Source organism: Vigna umbellata, chromosome 2, assembly GCF_029865625.1.
Source record: "Vigna umbellata cultivar VRB3 chromosome 2, Vumbellata_1.0, whole genome shotgun sequence".
In the NCBI taxonomy this organism is placed as follows: Eukaryota; Viridiplantae; Streptophyta; class Magnoliopsida; order Fabales; family Fabaceae; genus Vigna; species Vigna umbellata.
The window spans coordinates 986,465-1,003,828 of NC_142166.1; the positions used below are offsets into that span (position 1 = coordinate 986,465).

The following is a 17,364-nucleotide window of genomic DNA, read 5'->3' on the forward strand; positions in this document are numbered from 1 at the left end:
TTAATTAGACTTTACTTACCTAACGTGGTTGTCTTGACCGATCGGCTACACTTATCAGTAAGTTGATTCTCGTTGTAACACCAACCAGTATATTTCATATAGTACACAAGTCTTCCAAGCCCAAGCAACCTCTTTATTGAAAGATGTGCGCAAGAATTATTATGAGCTTAAGATAGGTCTCTCACGTTGTACTAGGGAGTCTATTTTCAATGCGCTTTAAATCTTCATTCCTCTTTACACCGAGCGACGACCTCTAAGAGTTCACTTAGAATGTTTCCTAGGTCGAAGAGACTCCAGTGAGAGTTCACAGAGAACGCTCCTCACCAAGCAACGGAATCGTTTTGAAAGTTGAAGCGGCTTCGGTGAGAGTTCCCAAAGAATCGTTCCTCATCGAGCGGCGGATGCTAGGAGTTCACTTGGAATCGTTCCTTAGGTCAAAGAGGCTTCGGTGAGAGTTCACAAGGAATCATTCCTTACTGAGCGACGGACGTTAGGAGTTCACTTGGAATCGTACCCTAGGTCGAAGAGGCTTTAGTGAGAGTTCTCAAGGAATTGTTCCTCATCGAGCGGCGGATGGTAGGAGTTCACTTGGAATCATTCCCTAGGTTAGAGAGGCTTCAATGAGAGTTCACGAGGAACCGTTCCTCACCGAGCGGCGGACGCTAGGAGTTCACTTGGAATCGTTCCCTAGGTCAAAGAGGCTTCGATGAGAGTTCTCAAGTAATTGTTCCTCACCGAGCGATGAACGCTAGGAGTTCACTTGGAATCGTTCCCTAGATCAAAGAGGCTTCGGTGAAAGTTCACAAGGAATCGTTCCTCACCGAGCGACGGACGCTAGGAGTTCACTTGGAATCATTCCCTAGGTCGAAGAGGCTTTGATGAGAGTTCTCAAGGAATAATTTCTCACCGAACGACGGACGCTAGGAGTTCACTTGGAATCGTTCCCTAGGTTGAAGAGGCTTCGGTGAGAGTTCTCAAGGAATTGTTCCTCACCAAGCAATAAGCTCTAGGTTGGCCAAGTGGTTTATACGCAGGGTCCTGTCATCTGCACTCAAGACAAATAAAAATTCGAATTTGAATGGTCGGAATAAATGTAGACAATTAGACTTACACATTTATGACATTAAATAGTTAATATTAAGTTAGTTTAGGTTATAACGCTAAACGACCAGGCAAGCGAGACCGTTTAGAGTTTGGTTGAAAATTTGAAGGCCAAAATGAAGAATCCACATTAGGATGTGTCACGGATGAGTTGTATGTGCTTTACTGCCTTATGACCTACAAAACAAATGAGGATGTTGACTATGATAATATAATTATGCACTACTCAGGATACGATGATCAAGGGTAGTGGTGCCATATTGATGCTCGCACGATAGTCAAGCCATTGGAACCTGACAAGGCTAAACATAGGCGATTCAACTGATCAAGCGGGAAGGGGCTGAATCTTCCTGTGCAAGATCTTTTCACTCATAAAAAAATGCGGTAATAAAAATATAGTAAATGTTTCAATATTTTATAATCTATTTTTATAATGAAAAGTCATTTTCATTTTTTATTAAAGTTTAAGAAGAAAGTGGAGACATTTAATTTTTTGCCTTGTAAACCTCTAATGGTTATCCATTGTGGTTATATTTCCAAGGGTTTCTGCAAAAACTGAGGGCACCTCTACGGGATATACATCTCTTGATAAAATTTCACGTGGAGATGGTGGCCCATGTCTGGTGTAGCTTTCACTTTGCGAGTAAACAGTAATAATACACTAGCATATACATATTGGTATGCATGTGTAGCTGAAAGTTCCTGAAACAAAAGACATGCCTTTAGACATTATTATTGAATTTTTTTTGTTCTTGTTGCAAAATCTGGTATTGATCTGAAGTAGTGATGTCAAGACCGAGCGCTCGTCTGGTTTCTAGTGGTTTCATGGGGATGCCGCAAGGCCTCACAGTGGGCGCCAAAAAGTTTCGGTTTAAAGGATTTGAGTGTCGGTCGTTCTTCCTTGCTCTGCTCTACTTCAATAATCCAATCCACTCCCATAATGCAATCCACACCGACTGATTGTTGACCTACAAAAGTGTCTTTGCTTGGACATTAATCATATATTTATAGGGCTTATAACAATCAAGCCCATTAATTAATCATTAATACCGTACATTCATATTTGATATGGCAATCAAACCATTAATGTCGTATATTCATATTTGATATGGCAATCACACCATTATTGTTGTATATTCATATTTGATGCGATAATCAAAAAATTAATGTCACATATTCATATTTGATATGGCAATCAAACTATTAATTAACCATTAATATCTGCTAATATACCTGCTAACTGCCCAAAAACAATCGTTGCACTTTTAATTGGACTTTAATTACCTAACGTGGTTGTCTTGACCGATAAACTACACCTATCAGTAAGTTGATTCTCATTGTGACACCAACTAGTATATTTCATATAGTACAATATTGTTAAATTTAAAAAGGAATGATAACATAAAAGAAAACCATGTCAATTATGATGAAAGAAATCGCGAAAGAGAATAGGATTGAAGAGATTAATTAAACAAATTATGAAAGCATAATAATACATTAAAAAAGAATGAGAAGAGAATACAAACTGTATGAGAAAAAAACATTAGATTCTACAAGAGGATAAAGAATATATGGGAGAAAAAGGAAAAACAGAAAAAGCAGAAAGGGAAAAAAACAAAAAGGCGCTAGATAAGAGAGCTAACATAGAGCAAGAAATCATGAAAAAATGTACCTGATTTGGTTTGTCGTGAGTAAGGCTAGGGGGAAGCTTCATATACACCTCCTCATGTAAGTCACCATGTAGAAAGGTGTTGTTGACATCAAGCTATTTTAAGGTCCATTGATTAGAACAAGCAACAACCAATAAGAGATGTAAAGTGATTAACTTGGCAACAAGGGAGAAAGGTCTTAAAGTAGTATAGGCCTTCAAGCTGGGTGTAGCCCTAGGCTACAACATAGGCTTTAAATTTGTCAATAGAACCATCAAACTTGTGCTTTATATTGTATATCCTTTGGTAATCGACAACAGTTTTCCCTAGAGGAAAGTTAGTGATGATCCATGTGTTGTTATTTTCTAAGGATTTAAGTCCATCTTGCATGGCTTGAGTTCATTGAAATATTTAAGATGCTTTCTTATAGCTACAAGGTTCAATGGTAGAAGATATTGAAAGAATGGTATGTCTGAAATCAGAAGAGAGTTTATGATAAGAAATGAAATCAATAATAGGATATTTAACAATGGTGTGAGTTTTGAAATCAGTGATATATTCAGGAGCACGTTTAGATCGAGTTCAACGACGAATTGTAACATTGTGCTCATCCATATTAGAGATATTATTAGTGGAGGTATTAGTCAAGTTATATTCAACAATAATGTTGATATCCATGATAGTATTTATTTTTATAGTAGTGTCAATGGCAATACTAGTATCAAAAGTAGTAGGCATAGGAACGAGATTGCTAGGAAAATTGATATCATCGTAATCATGACTATAATTGTGAGGAATAGGTAGAGAAAGAGAGTCATTGTTTTTAGAAGAAAAAGCATATGAAAAACAGTTTTCATTAAACAACACATCATGAGAAATATCAATCTTATGGTTTTGAAGATTAAGGAATTGATAACCTTTGGTGTGTTGTTTGAGGTTAAGAAAAATACTAGGAATACCTCTAGCATCAAGATCTTCTCTGTATGCAACAAGATTGATAAGTGTCAAGAATAAGTAAATTCTACATATAAAATTGGCACTTATCATGTATCAAATGGTTCTATTTATGTATAAAACAAATCCTTTTAGTTTATAATTACATAATAAAGTACTAAGAAGAAGAACAATAGGAAATTGATGAATTTATTATAATTTGCAACAATTTCTCTAGGAATTCAAGGATGATGCAGTTGAGCCCCAAAATTCATGGTTGAGCACCAATAAAATGACCTAAGAAAGATCTGAAATGTGACTTTTGCAGTTAAGCCACAAGAAAATGGTGCTCAATAGTTAAGGCGGTTCATGGCTGAGGCACACGAAAGTGGTCCTTAGTCACATAGGCTAAAGAGACAAAAGAAAACCCTTCATGGAAGGAAACCTCTATGGTTTGCTCCAAATTTTGGGATGAGCACCGACCAAAAATTTCTATAAATAAAGACATTATCTCCTTATTTTAAGCATTGAGTGAAAGATTAAATAAGTCATAGTATAGTAGTAATAGATCTGTGAGGCTAGAGAGAAATGCTCATATTGTCAATCTTATGTGTAGATGTTGTTGCAATTTTATTGTAATATTCTATAGGTAGTTGAACTCTCTTGTGTTGGCGTTAGATGTAATCAACTCTAATTCTCTGTACTTCTACTTTTAGGATATTTATTTATGCTTTCATTCAATAGTTTGTGGTTTGATTTGTCTTTATTGCTTATATTACTTTATCACTAATCTTATTTCATTGATTTGGATTGAGTTGGAAAATTGGTCTCAAACTGTGATCCAATCAAATCATCACACTCTTGCTAGACGCTCCCACAAGATCTAGAGGTTGTGTGGGGTAGGAAAGTCCTGCATAATAAAGCAAGGATTTATTTTGCCAAGGGTAGAGGAATCACAGTAGGGTTTGAAATCCTTAGGTTCTAGTGATTCAGGAATGAACCTAGAACTACAAGTAAGAGTACTTCCAAGACATTGAATAATTTGCATATTAAGTAAACAAGATAGTAGTGGTGCAGTAGAAAAAGATGAGATGAAATCCAACCATAGCTTGCACTCCACCTAATCTATATAATATATACTACTATTTATATTTACGTGTACTCTTTATCAAAATCAAAAAAACCCAAAAGCTAACTACAAATATACATGTTAAATTCATGTGGATACGACACTTGTTGATATTACTACGCACTAGTACATTTACTGGAAAATGATTGTTAGAAAAACGCCATCAAGTATTAATGTGACATAGGAAACCAAAAATACGTAGAACAAACATGTTATATAGTTTCCCATTCAATTTTTCATAGGGAGTGGCATTATCAAGCAAAGGAGTAGACATGCAATTTATCAGCAAAGTAGCATATTTAGCAACAAAAGACCAAAATGTTCTTGGAAAATTAGCTTGAAACAAGAGAGAACGAGTATCATTTAACAAATATTGGTGTTTGCATTCAACTATGTCATTTTGGTTTAAGGTCTCATTACAAGTGGTTTGATGGTTGATGCCTACAAGGGAGAAAAAATTATGCATAGCAAATTCAATACCATTATTTGTGTAAATGGTTTTGACAATGGTGGAAAACAAGTTTTCTGTGTTGGTGGTGCAAATCAATGATAATTTTTCAAACAACGAATTTTTCAGTCATAGGTATTAACCAAGTATAGAGAGAAAAATCATCCACAATAGTCATAAAGTATTTAATATCACACAAATATGCGATTGTAAGATGAAAAACTTTGGAAAAAGACACTTATATGGTCTATAGCTCTAGAATCAATAATATATTTGTTTTCAAACAAATTAGAATTAAGGATAGAGTGATATAAGCTAAGTAAGATTAATTGGTTCAAACAAATCCAATGTGGTGAATTTAGGTAGGAGTGGAAGAATCTTTCAAATTATGGCTTTTGAAGAGCTCAAAAAGAACTTGAAATTATTGTGGTGCAAAGCGGATGTGCTCAAAATCTTCAAATTTACTTTCTTTGATATTTTCGTTGTCTTCTTGAACAAAAGTGTTGTGAACCTACGCTTGCTTGTTGTAGAACTTGCAGCCTATTGGATAACCATGCTTCATATAGTAGACCTCCACAGTATGACCAGTTGTGTTGCAATGAGTGCGGTGTTTTCTGGTAGTATGAATATTTTTAAAACTTTTGTCTTGATTTGGGAAGTCATTCTTCTTATAGCAGACAATTTCATTATCTCAAAATTTGGCACAATAATTGCAAGCAATGGGAGAGGTTGAAGGGGTAGAAGAGGTTGCAATATTGTTGTCTTGAGTTTTAACAATAGCTATCAAAGTTCCAATGGATAATGGTCTTTCTTGTTGTGCCACCAATGAAAAAACTTTGGTGATATCTAGAGTAGGATCCAACAGAAGCACATGTAATGTGATATTAGTAAATTCATCATTCAACCCTCCTAGACATTTCATAACTTTATATTCTTGCTTTCTTTGTTTCATAACTTTCAAGACTTGACAATTATAATTGGGTTTGCAAGCATAAACAGGTTTTGTCGAAACATTCTTTATCCCATCCCTAAGAATGCATAGTTTAGTAAAATATTAAAAATATTAAGGTCATCTTGATGAAGGGTGGCAACCTCAAGTTGAAGACTTGATACGTGAGAGACTGCTTTGAGAAAACCTATTTATTATATCATTCCAAATATTAGATGTTTTATCCATCGAAATGATGCTTTGTCTGATGGATGCAGAGATTGAATGAACCAGCCACGAGACAACCATGTTGTTTCCTCGATTCCATACAACATAATTTGGCTTGTCTTTTTCAGGTGCATGAACATTACTAAGAACAAATTCAACTTTTATTTTTACGCTAAGTGTAGTGAGCATCGAACGACTCAAATACTGATAATTTATATCATTAAGAACAAGTAAAACGAGGACAATAGCTGAATTTTTGTAAGGATTAAGATAAAGGTACCTGCACATGAAACTTTTTTCTGTCATGAAACATACAAATAAAATAAAACAGACAAAAATAACACGATTATAAAGAAAAATTATTGATCCAATACCAAAAATCATGTCAATTATAATGAAAGAAATCATCAAAGAAAAAAAGGGTTAAAAAGCTTAACTGAGCACAAATCATAAAAACAGAATAGTATTTGGATAAAGAATGGAAAGAGAATATAATTGTGTGAGAAAATTACATTACTGGTCCTACAAGAGCAGAACGAATATATAGAAAAAAAATACAAAAAAAAGACAGAAACAAAAGGGCTCTAGATTATTCTATGAATAAATGTACAAATCAAAGCTAATTTGCAATTTCTAATCTTACTATGTAAACTACTTCTCAATGATGGTTCTGCAATAAAGATGGAGTGGGTATACATTTGAAAGCACTCTAACACTCTGTTTCGTGAAAACTTTGTAACAAAAAAGAGAGAATGGTATGTACTAAAGGATTATTATTAGAACTAATTGCTCGAGAATTATGAAGTGCATGGATAAGAAAGAAATATTCACCTTGTGTTGGCTAGATAAAAATCTACCCTTGTCTGTGCCAAAATAATTGCTTTTCGGTTACTTTGAAATAATCATTAACAAACTCTTTTTTTTTAAGGCTGACCTTAAGGGTAAAAGTTGGGAAAAGTTATAAGATAAGAAAATTTATCAGACAAGAAAATTGAGTACTCACTAGTAAAAAAAGAGGTTTTTAACTCGAATGTTATGCTTCGGTTTTAAAAAAATCGAAGCGTATCAAACGCGATGGCAATTTCGTAATTTTTGCGAAACTATATGTCTCGGTTCAATTAGAACCGATGCCTAAAGGGTATACTGCCTCGGTTCTCTGACCAATCGAGGCAAAAACCCTGTTTTTCCTCTGCAAATCAGTCTTTTCATTTGCCAACTTTTTCAAAATAGGTCTACTGCCTCAGTTCTATGCAGAACTGAGGCAGTATGTCCTGCCAAAAGCTGACAACCTTTGTATTTGAACGTTTCAAATCCATTTTGACAACCTCTACTGCCTCGGTTCCATTTGAACCGATGTCATAAAGCCTTTATGCCTCAGTTTAACCACGAACTGATGTCTATAGTTAGAAATATCTTTAAATTTTTCTATTTATAATTTTATTTTGAATTTTTGTTGAAAAGTTTATGCCTCGGTTGTCTTTAGAACCAAGGTAGTAGAGTCTTAACCGAGGTAATAGCTTCTTCGATTTTTGAAATTCAGATCTTTCATTCTCCCGTTTCATTCTCTCCTTTCATTCTTCCCTTTCATTCTCTTCTTCCACAAGCTTCTCACACCACCATCCTCAACTCGCACTAGACAAACTCAACCGCAGACTATCTGCGAATTATTGCTTCTCATCTCGCGCGAATAGCTTGCAGATCTGTCGTCGTTGCCTCCACCACTGGTCGTTGGCGCTGCCTTCACCACTGGTTGTCGCCGCTACCTCCACCACTGGTTGTCGCTGCTGCCTCCACCATTGGTGGTTGTCGCTACCTCCACCACTGGTCGCCATGATAAATTTTTTAACCTATTGTTCCAAGTTGCTTCCTCTACTTCTCTCGCGCAAACTACGTTGTTTGTTGTCGTCATTGGCCATTCGTCGTCGCCACCGACCGTTCGTCACCGTCCACCATTGGTGGTTGTCGCTACCTCCACCACTGGTCGCCATGATAAATTTTTTAACCTATTGTTCCAAGTTGCTTCCTCTACTTCTCTCGCGCAAACTACGTTGTTTGTTGTCGTCATTGGCCATTCGTCGTCGCCACCGACCGTTCGTCACCGTCTTCAGCCGTTTGTCGTCGCCTTTGACCGCTCGTCACGCTATTTCATCGCCGGCTTCACTGTTGCTGATAAAAAAGAAAAAAAATAATTTTGAAAGGCAAAAGTTTGAATTCTCTGAAGAAAAAAAAAACATCTATCGCCTCAGTTCGAAACCAACCGAGGCAAAATACCCTCACATACCGTCTCGGTTCAGAACCGACACAAAAAGGCTACCTTTTTACCTCGCCTATATATCTCAGTTCAAAAACCGCTGCGTATAAACAAAAATAACCGGTGTCATTTTCTCCACTAGTGACTTTAGCTTCATTACGTAGCTCACTTAAATCTAAACTGCCATAAAATAACTTTTAACCTTTTTGTTCCAACAACATAAAATTTATTTTATTTTCTTTTCCTTTATTAACAAAACATGACTATTGTGTTTGTTTACGTGGACATGGAAACCATTTTTCTGAGATCTCCAAGGCAATTCAAGGGAATTTAAAAAAAGTTCCTTTTTACAGAGATCTCATCAGGGAAATAAAAAAATAACTGTAAAACAGAAGCATGTAAATGTACTTTTTCAGTAAAATAATAACATAAATAATAAATTTCAATAAATATATATAACCACCCTATGGCTAGACCACTTTACTGAAATTCTTTAATATATAAATTGTATTTTTTCTGGTGAAGTTTGGTACAGAAAATGAAAATTGTTTAACACGTGATGATGTGAATACTTCTTTTGACAATAATTTAGGTTCCACTATTTGCAAATTCGAGGTGAATTATAGAGTAGATTTAGATTTCTAAATTTTTCTTTATTTCATTTCTAACTTGTATCTTCTATATAAAAAAAAGTAATATTTAATGCATGATTAGCTTTTAAATACTTTGTGAACTTAAAACATGGTCAAACTAATTTAGACTTCTAGAAGTTAGAATAGGACAATTGTTCCCCTCTTTTTTCCACCCTACTAAATATTTAATGGAAAATAATTGAGAGATATCACTATATAAATTTAGTTATAATTAACTATCTATATAGTTGATCTGGTTAATGTAACATATTCATTTAAATTATCTTGTACCATATATATATATATATATATATATATTTGAGGTTGGTATTTAATACATTATACATGCAAAATTATTGCTATGTTTCTCCAAATTATTTTCAGTCTAATACTTCTACTTGTATATTAAAACTAATAAAGTTTACTTTAATACTCATAAATAATTTTTTTAATTCCTACAATTAAAAATAAAATTAATTTAGAATATATATATATATATATATATATATATATATATATAGAGAGAGAGAGAGAGAGAGGTAAATCTCATTTTAAATTTTTTTATGAAAAGTTTAAAATTTATTTCTTAATCTATTTTATAAATTGGTTTTATAAAGTTGAATTAGGTTTAAAGTCTATCTTTTTAATCTATTTTACAATTCATTACTATAAAGGTGAATTATATTAAAAAATAAGAGGACATTGTAAAAGAAACATATAATTTATTTAAAAATTATAAATATTAAAGTAACAAATAATTGGTTGGATGCGAAAAATATATCATCTAACAGATTAAATATGATTTTCCAAACATAAAATAGAATAGCAACGTTAATTTCAATTCAGTGGTGCTTGACTATAATCATTTTGCTTATGTCAAACAATAGTGGGTGAAGTTCTGGAGTCAAGAGTGGTTGAGGTTTTGGGTATGTTGTTTATGGAAAAACTTGCTTGTGATTTTAGCCAGTTGTTACTATCAGGTTTAGAATTTGTAGTATGAAGAAAACAAGTCTGGTCAACACGACTTTATGAAACTCCACAAAACCAGAGAGTTTTTGAGAATTCATTGACCACATTTTTTAAGGCAGGTATTCTGGCACAAGCATCACTCCCACGAACTTCTCTCTTATTGTCATATAGACCAATTCAACTAACTCAACTTCCATTACTGTTTTGGGGTCTATTTACAGTAAGGCTGTTCTAACCAAAATGATTTTGTATTTTAGAAATTACTCTAATATTCTTAGAGATATTATTTTAACAGATAATTGTCTAAACGGTACTTAACAATTTTAAAATATAAAAATAAAAAAAAGTAGTTAAAAGATTAAAAAAGAGAGTAGATGAATGAAATAATAGGTATAACTAGATAATAACATTCAAGTTTATCTCTTAAGTATGTATTCCTTATTTCTATTCATTGTGTGAGAACATTACGTATCTTTCTCATTCTTTTTATCATGTTATCATCATTTTCTATTTAAAAAAAAATCACTTTTCAACCTTTTAATGACTTGTTTAACTCCTGTAACTATACATTAATCATTCTTTGAAAATAGAAACACCTTAAAGGACCAGTTACATCCTTTTGTTGAAAAATATAAATATAAATATTTATATACAAAGATCATAGTTACTCGTAATCTCTTAATTACTTCTAATTTTGGTGTTAGCTCTTTCCCCTGATCAGGATTATTTGAATGCAATAACAAAATGGGAAAAGCAAACACAATTATATTTTGTACAGCTAACTCTACTTTCTCTCTGCAGTGTGCCAAAGGAAAAATAAAGTTTTTTTAGCTCATCAAAACAGGAAAGTAATTAGCTGAAAGAAAAGCACTCCATTGCAGAATATTGAAAAAGTTATTATAATATTCTTAGTTATAAAAGATACTTATTCTCAAGTGGGTAATATTATTCAAATATGCAAGTTGGTGCTATATATTAGCTATTACGTTCCCCTTTTGCTTAGTTTTCATATATTCCTCTCTTATACGTAACATATATGTAACTTCATAATTTAGATGCGAGCAGTATTATTTTCCATTCTTCACATCATTTTCAGGAGAGCTGCCTTCTAAGCTAATTAATACCATTTCCAAATATATATTCTACCCCACCTTAAAAATAGTTAATGAACATATCAAATTTGGATGTCATATTCTAAACACTCTTAATATTCTCAGTTCTCAATTCAAAGCTATTTATGAAGTGCGACCATGGTTCAACCCTGGTTTCTTGGTTTAATAAATAATGAAAATTATGCAAGAAAATAGAAGAAAGAAAAGAAATTGGAGGACCGTTTAAGTTAAGATGAAACATATGTACAAAACTACACCTCAAAATTTTCAAAATATTTGCGGGATTGGTCAAACAATGAAAGATGTCGTTTTCCTCTTGAATACCACCCTTCTCACTCTGTCATATTTTTCCAGTTAGAGTCCCACTGTTATTAGAAACGAAAGTTTGACCAAAGACTAAACACCCGTTTAAATGGACCACACACACTCTGTGTCAAGTGTATGTATAATAATATCTCCTCTATCTTCTTACCCTGTGTTTGTGCTGTGTATGAGAACCCAAACAGAAACAAAGAGAAAGAAGCATAACAGAGAGAAAACAAAAGCATTACGATTAAAGGAAAAGAATGGCAAAGATAAGAGAGAAGTTATACGTCACCGTTCCGAGTCTCTTCCGGTGCCCAATTTCAATGGACGTCATGCAGTCCCCCGTAAGCCTCTGCACCGGCGTCACATACGATCGCGCCAGCATTCAGCGCTGGCTTGACTCGGGACACGACACGTGTCCCGCCACCATGCAGGTTCTTCCCTCCAAAGACTTCATCCCCAATCTCACGCTTCACCGCCTCATCCGCCTGTGGCTCCTCTCTGCCGAACCTCCCTCGCCGGATTCCTCTACCGACAACCTGCACTCCCTCCTCCGCCAAATCCAAACCGTTGACGATGACCTCGCCGGAACCCTCTCCAAAATCGCCGAATTCGCCACAACCTCCGGCGAAAATCGTCGGAAACTTGCCTACTTCCCCGGCTTCGACGCCGCTATCGTCCGCGCGCTGGCCAGGTGCAGTTCGCGGATAGATGCGTCTGAAAACGCGATTTACCTTCTCGACTCGGTCCTCCGAGAAAACGGAAATCCAGAGAAGATCCGAAGGCTAATTTTCGACGCTCGCCAACAATGCTTTGATTCGATGATTTTCATTTTACGAAACGGATCTTCGAAATCGAAGATTGAAACGGTTAGGTTTTTGGAGTTTCTTGCGTGCGATTTTCAGTCCTCAAAATCGATCGCGGAAACGCAAGGACTGTTGTCTTCGGTAGCGGGTTTTTTGAAGGACGGTGGAGAGGAGTTAAGCGAGGCCGTTTTGTTGTTTCTAGGCGTCATTTCGGTGACTCGCTCCGCGAAGGTGGAACTAGTTAATTGCGGTGTTGTCGAATTGGTTTCGAAATTGTTACGAGATTGTTCATCGGCGAAGACGGCGGAGAGGTGTCTGAGGGTACTGGCGGTGGTGGCGACGTGCGCGGAGGGCAGGGAGGCGATGGCAGCGGAGCCTTCATGTGCAGCGGCGGTGGTGGAGAGAGTGACGAAGGCGGTGAAGGTGGCGGCGGAGGACGCAGTGGTGGTGCTGTGGAGCTTGTGCTGTTTGAGCGGTAATGTGAAGGTGAGGGATGACGTGGCAAAGCGAAACGGCGTGGCAGTGATTTTATTGGTTATGCAGAGAGGGTGGGAGGAGCACGTGAGGAGCATGTGTGTGGATTTGATTAAGGTTTTGAAGGGTGCGTGCAAGGACAACGGGTTGGGGTTGGAACTGGGAACCTATGATACCAAAACCACTCATATCAAACCTTGCTAATGTTGTAATGTTGATGAAGTTGAACCAACTTTCCTTTTTTGGTAAATAGTCGAACCATCTTTTTAGCATTCTAACAAAAGAATGTTTCATGTTCGTTTCACTCTTTCGTTTTATTGGAAAGAACCAAAATGTATATTGGTAGAGAATAATAATATTCGAGTATAACCTATGGATTTGAAATTTTGATTGAAGTTAGGTTTTGGATAGGTTAAGGAAGTTCTAGCTAATCAATAACTTACATAGACTAAAAAGATAAGTTTTTATGACCTAAATAATGTTTTAAACTTTTGGGTTATGGAGAAAAAGGATTTATACATTCGTTCAACTAGAAATAGGTTAAATAGTTTTGGGTTAAATATGTTTTTAGTCCCTAAACTATTGACCGTTTCTGGTTTTCGTCCATCTTCCAAAGTAAGGTACAATTTAGTCCTCAATCTTTAAAAAACGTTTGTTTTAGTCGAAAAACGAACGTTTTGAGGACTAAAACGAGGACTAGAAACAAAATTTTGAGGACTAAAACGAACGTTTTTCTAAAGAATGAGGACCAAATTGTACCTTACTTTGGAAGAGGGACGAAAACCAGAAACGGCCAATAGTTTAGGGACTAAAAACATATTTAACCCAATAGTTTTCATTACTTTATAACATAAATGATACTTTCACAGACAACTTTTATTTTTTACATTTATTTACGTTACACTAGTGCAAAAACAACAACGTATAATATTATGTGTTCAACGTCACGCGTTCAACATCCTACCAATTAATAGTTAATGTTAAAAATGATCGATGACATTTTTGTAAATAAATGGAATTATTAGACGTCATTTAGAATTATAATTCAACGTCAAATATGTGATATTGGATAAATTTTGCGAAAATGTTTAGCGTGGAAGTGAAAATGTAATTACGTATGATGTCGAATTCCCTAGAATTACACGTCAAAAGGATATAAAACGTCGAATGTCCCAACGTTAGACGTTAAAATGTTAGCGAATTCAATAAAAATTTAAGCGGGAGATTAAAAATTCATTCACTTTACCTTAGCGCTCGATACTCTCTTCTCTGCTCAAGCTTTTCTGGAACGAAGTTTGACAACTATCACATGTAATCCACTACAAGAAATTGGCATATCACCGAAGGGTTTTTACGGATGGCCTCTCGGCCTTTAGTAAAAGTGCGTTACCAATGGTCAAGAAGATAATTATCGAAGGTCATGGTGAAATAGCATTACAGACGACTAAGAGATTACCGAGGGGTGTGTGGCCTTTGGTAAGAGGCTCGACCCATTAAACTAAGTGATTGGGGGTATTCGTCGAGGTCGTCCCCAATTTCGTCAAACAGAAAACCCTACCCTACCTCTCTCTCGTCCTATCGAGTGTCCTATTCTCTCATTCTCCCTTCTGTTTCGCTTGCTCTCATTTGATCATGGTTTTATTCTGTCCTTCTCCCTCTCCTTGTCCGTTCTGTCCGGTGGCATTGGGTTCTTTGTGCCGTTGTCGGTTTTGCGGTTGGGGTGGTGGTTTGTGGCTATGCGCGTGAGGCTTGTGCGACGGCAAATGTGGTGATTTGTGGTCATTAGCTTCAGGAGGTGGTTGCGTTCAGACTGTAAGCACAAGGGGGAGACCAGACAGGTTAATACCTTCCATGTTTTCTGTTGAATTCCTATGTCATTCTGTGTATTAGAATTTGTTCTGGTATGGTTGGCCTATTAGTTTTGATTCCTCTTCATTTTGTTTTGAGCTTGGAATAAGTTTTGGGGGTTGTTTTGGTCTTGCTATAAGCATAGCAAAAATTGGTAAATCAAGAGTATAAGGAAAATATGTCCTGAGTAGGTTAAGGCTTTGTCACTTTTTTTTCCAATTGCTATAAGGTCTATATCATATGTTCCAATTACTATAAGGTCTATGCCAATTATTTAGTTGTTATAGAGTCCCTAACATTTTTGTTCAATTGCTATAAGAGAAAGTTTCAGTAGTTCCGTTATTATTATTTGTTACAAATGCATGTTAATTAACTACTTTAGGTATGATTTTCGTTTATTTTGACCGATTATTTTCGTGTTCTTGTCATTTATAGGCGCATTCTTCTTTCTCTCTCACTAGTGGCAACACTTTATTAAGACGAACCCACCTTTTGAAGGTTAATTTTCGTTTTTGTTTTGAAGAACTTATTTGTTAAACTTGTTTGTTGTTGTTTTTTTTTGTTGAACTTGTTTGTTTGTTGTTGTTTGGTTGAACATGTTTGTTGTTATTGTTTGATTGAACTTGTTTGTTGTTTGTTATTGTTGTTTGTTGTTGATACTACACTACACGTTCATAGTTCATGCTTAATAAAATACAAAAAAACTGAAATTTGTTATTTTTCTACTTTACGTTGAATTATTGTATGTTCGACGTCAATTTAACGTCTCCCGATATGACGTCGACCTCGAATTCGACGTGAAAGACTGAAAAATACTGACGTTATATGGTGTTTTTGTACTAGTGTTATCTTTTTCTTCTTTACTATTTTTCTTTTTAAAATACAAAAGTTTTATTTTTTTATAGTTATTTTATCTTGTAATATGTATTAAGAAAAAAAATGTAAATATGTGTTATTCTATCATTATTATGAATGAAATAAAAAATTGCATGTTATCTTATGTATGCATATAGCAAAATGATTTTAGTATTTGTTTTTAACAACTTGAGAGAGAATGTTTATATAAGATTGAAGTTGCATAAGAATACTTAGTGAAGCCAAGCCACCCTCATGTTGGGGTTAAGTGCATATGTATATCTTTGACAATAATCTAAAAGTGCATATTTATTTGTTGAAATAATTATTTTGAACCAAAACTTAGTCATCTAGAATAACTTTAAGGTAGTTTTTCTTTGTTTAGAATACATTTGGATTAAATATAATTTTAGTCTTTATGTAAAATTGAATCTTGTCTTTGTGTAAAACTTTGAGTTACTTTTATCTTTAAAAGTTATTAATGAATAAATTATATTCTTGTCACCCATTGACATTTGCTAATTGTCACAAACGACATTGCACATTAAAAGTTAATGTCATTTTATGTGTTGACACATGTGTTTTAGAAAGTATCATTTGTGTCTCTTGATGGTGTCTTAACTACAAGAAAACCATGTATTATCGACAAATCAAAAGTTTGTCAGTAAATGATCGTTGATAAATTTTAGGTTTAATAGCCAATTTAGTCCCCACTTTGGTTGAAAAATCTCAATTTAGTCTCTCGTTATAAAAGTGTTTTACATTAGTCCTAACTTTTAAAATAGTGGGTCAGATTGGTCCCATTCGTTAAATATAAGTTAACGAAATTAATGGATGATGATGTGACACAGCTTAAAGCTGATGTGTTAGATTGGTCCCTCGTTAGCTTTAAGTTGTGTCACATCATCATCCATTAATTTTGTTAACTTATATTTAACAGAAAGGACCAATCTGACCCACTATTTTAAAAGTTAGGACTAATTCAAAACACTTTTATAACGAGGGACTAAATTGAGATTTTTCAACCAAAGTGAGGACTAAATTGGCTATTAAACCTAAATTTTATCAACAAATCGTGAAATTCTTCAATAATCAAAGACAATGAAATTGACGATAAATATATGTCGGTAGCTACCGACTGATTCTGATGGTTGGTAAATGTCGTGGTTAGGTCTTCTTCCTCCTCCTCTTCTTTCTCTCTTTTTTCCTTGTCTTCTTCTTTTTTCTTGTCTTCTTCCTCTTCTCCTCTCTTTCCTCCTCTACTCCTTGTTACATCTCCATTGTCGTTGCCTCTTCCTTTTTGTCCCCTCCATTTCTTCCTCTTTCCCTACCTCATCCTCCTTCAACTTCAGCCACCACCGTCATTGATTCATTGTCGTCCCATCTCTGCCACCTCACCAACTCCTTCTTCTTTTCCTGTTTTTCCTTCTTTTTTTTTCTTTCTCCTCTTCATTTTCTTCCTCCCGTCTCTTTATTTTCTTTATCTCTCCTTCTTTTCACTCATCTCTCCCTAATATATTAAAAAAAGTCTTCAAACATGGTGGAAAGTTTAAATTTATCGACAAAAAATTTCGTTAGTATAAGAGTTATAAATTATCACAAAACTTTCCAATAAAAGTGACTATTGGATACATTACTAAAGAAAATATTTTTTGGTAATATAAATTCTAATTTATCGACAAACCTTACTAACAT

At 34.9% G+C, this 17,364-nt stretch overlaps 1 pseudogene; it reads left to right on the forward strand.

Moving 5' to 3' along the window:
* The first annotated feature begins 11,585 nt into the window (after positions 1–11,585).
* On the forward strand, positions 11,586–13,270 carry LOC148203120 (U-box domain-containing protein 28 pseudogene; annotated as a pseudogene).
* Positions 13,271–17,364: the final 4,094 nt, after the last annotated feature.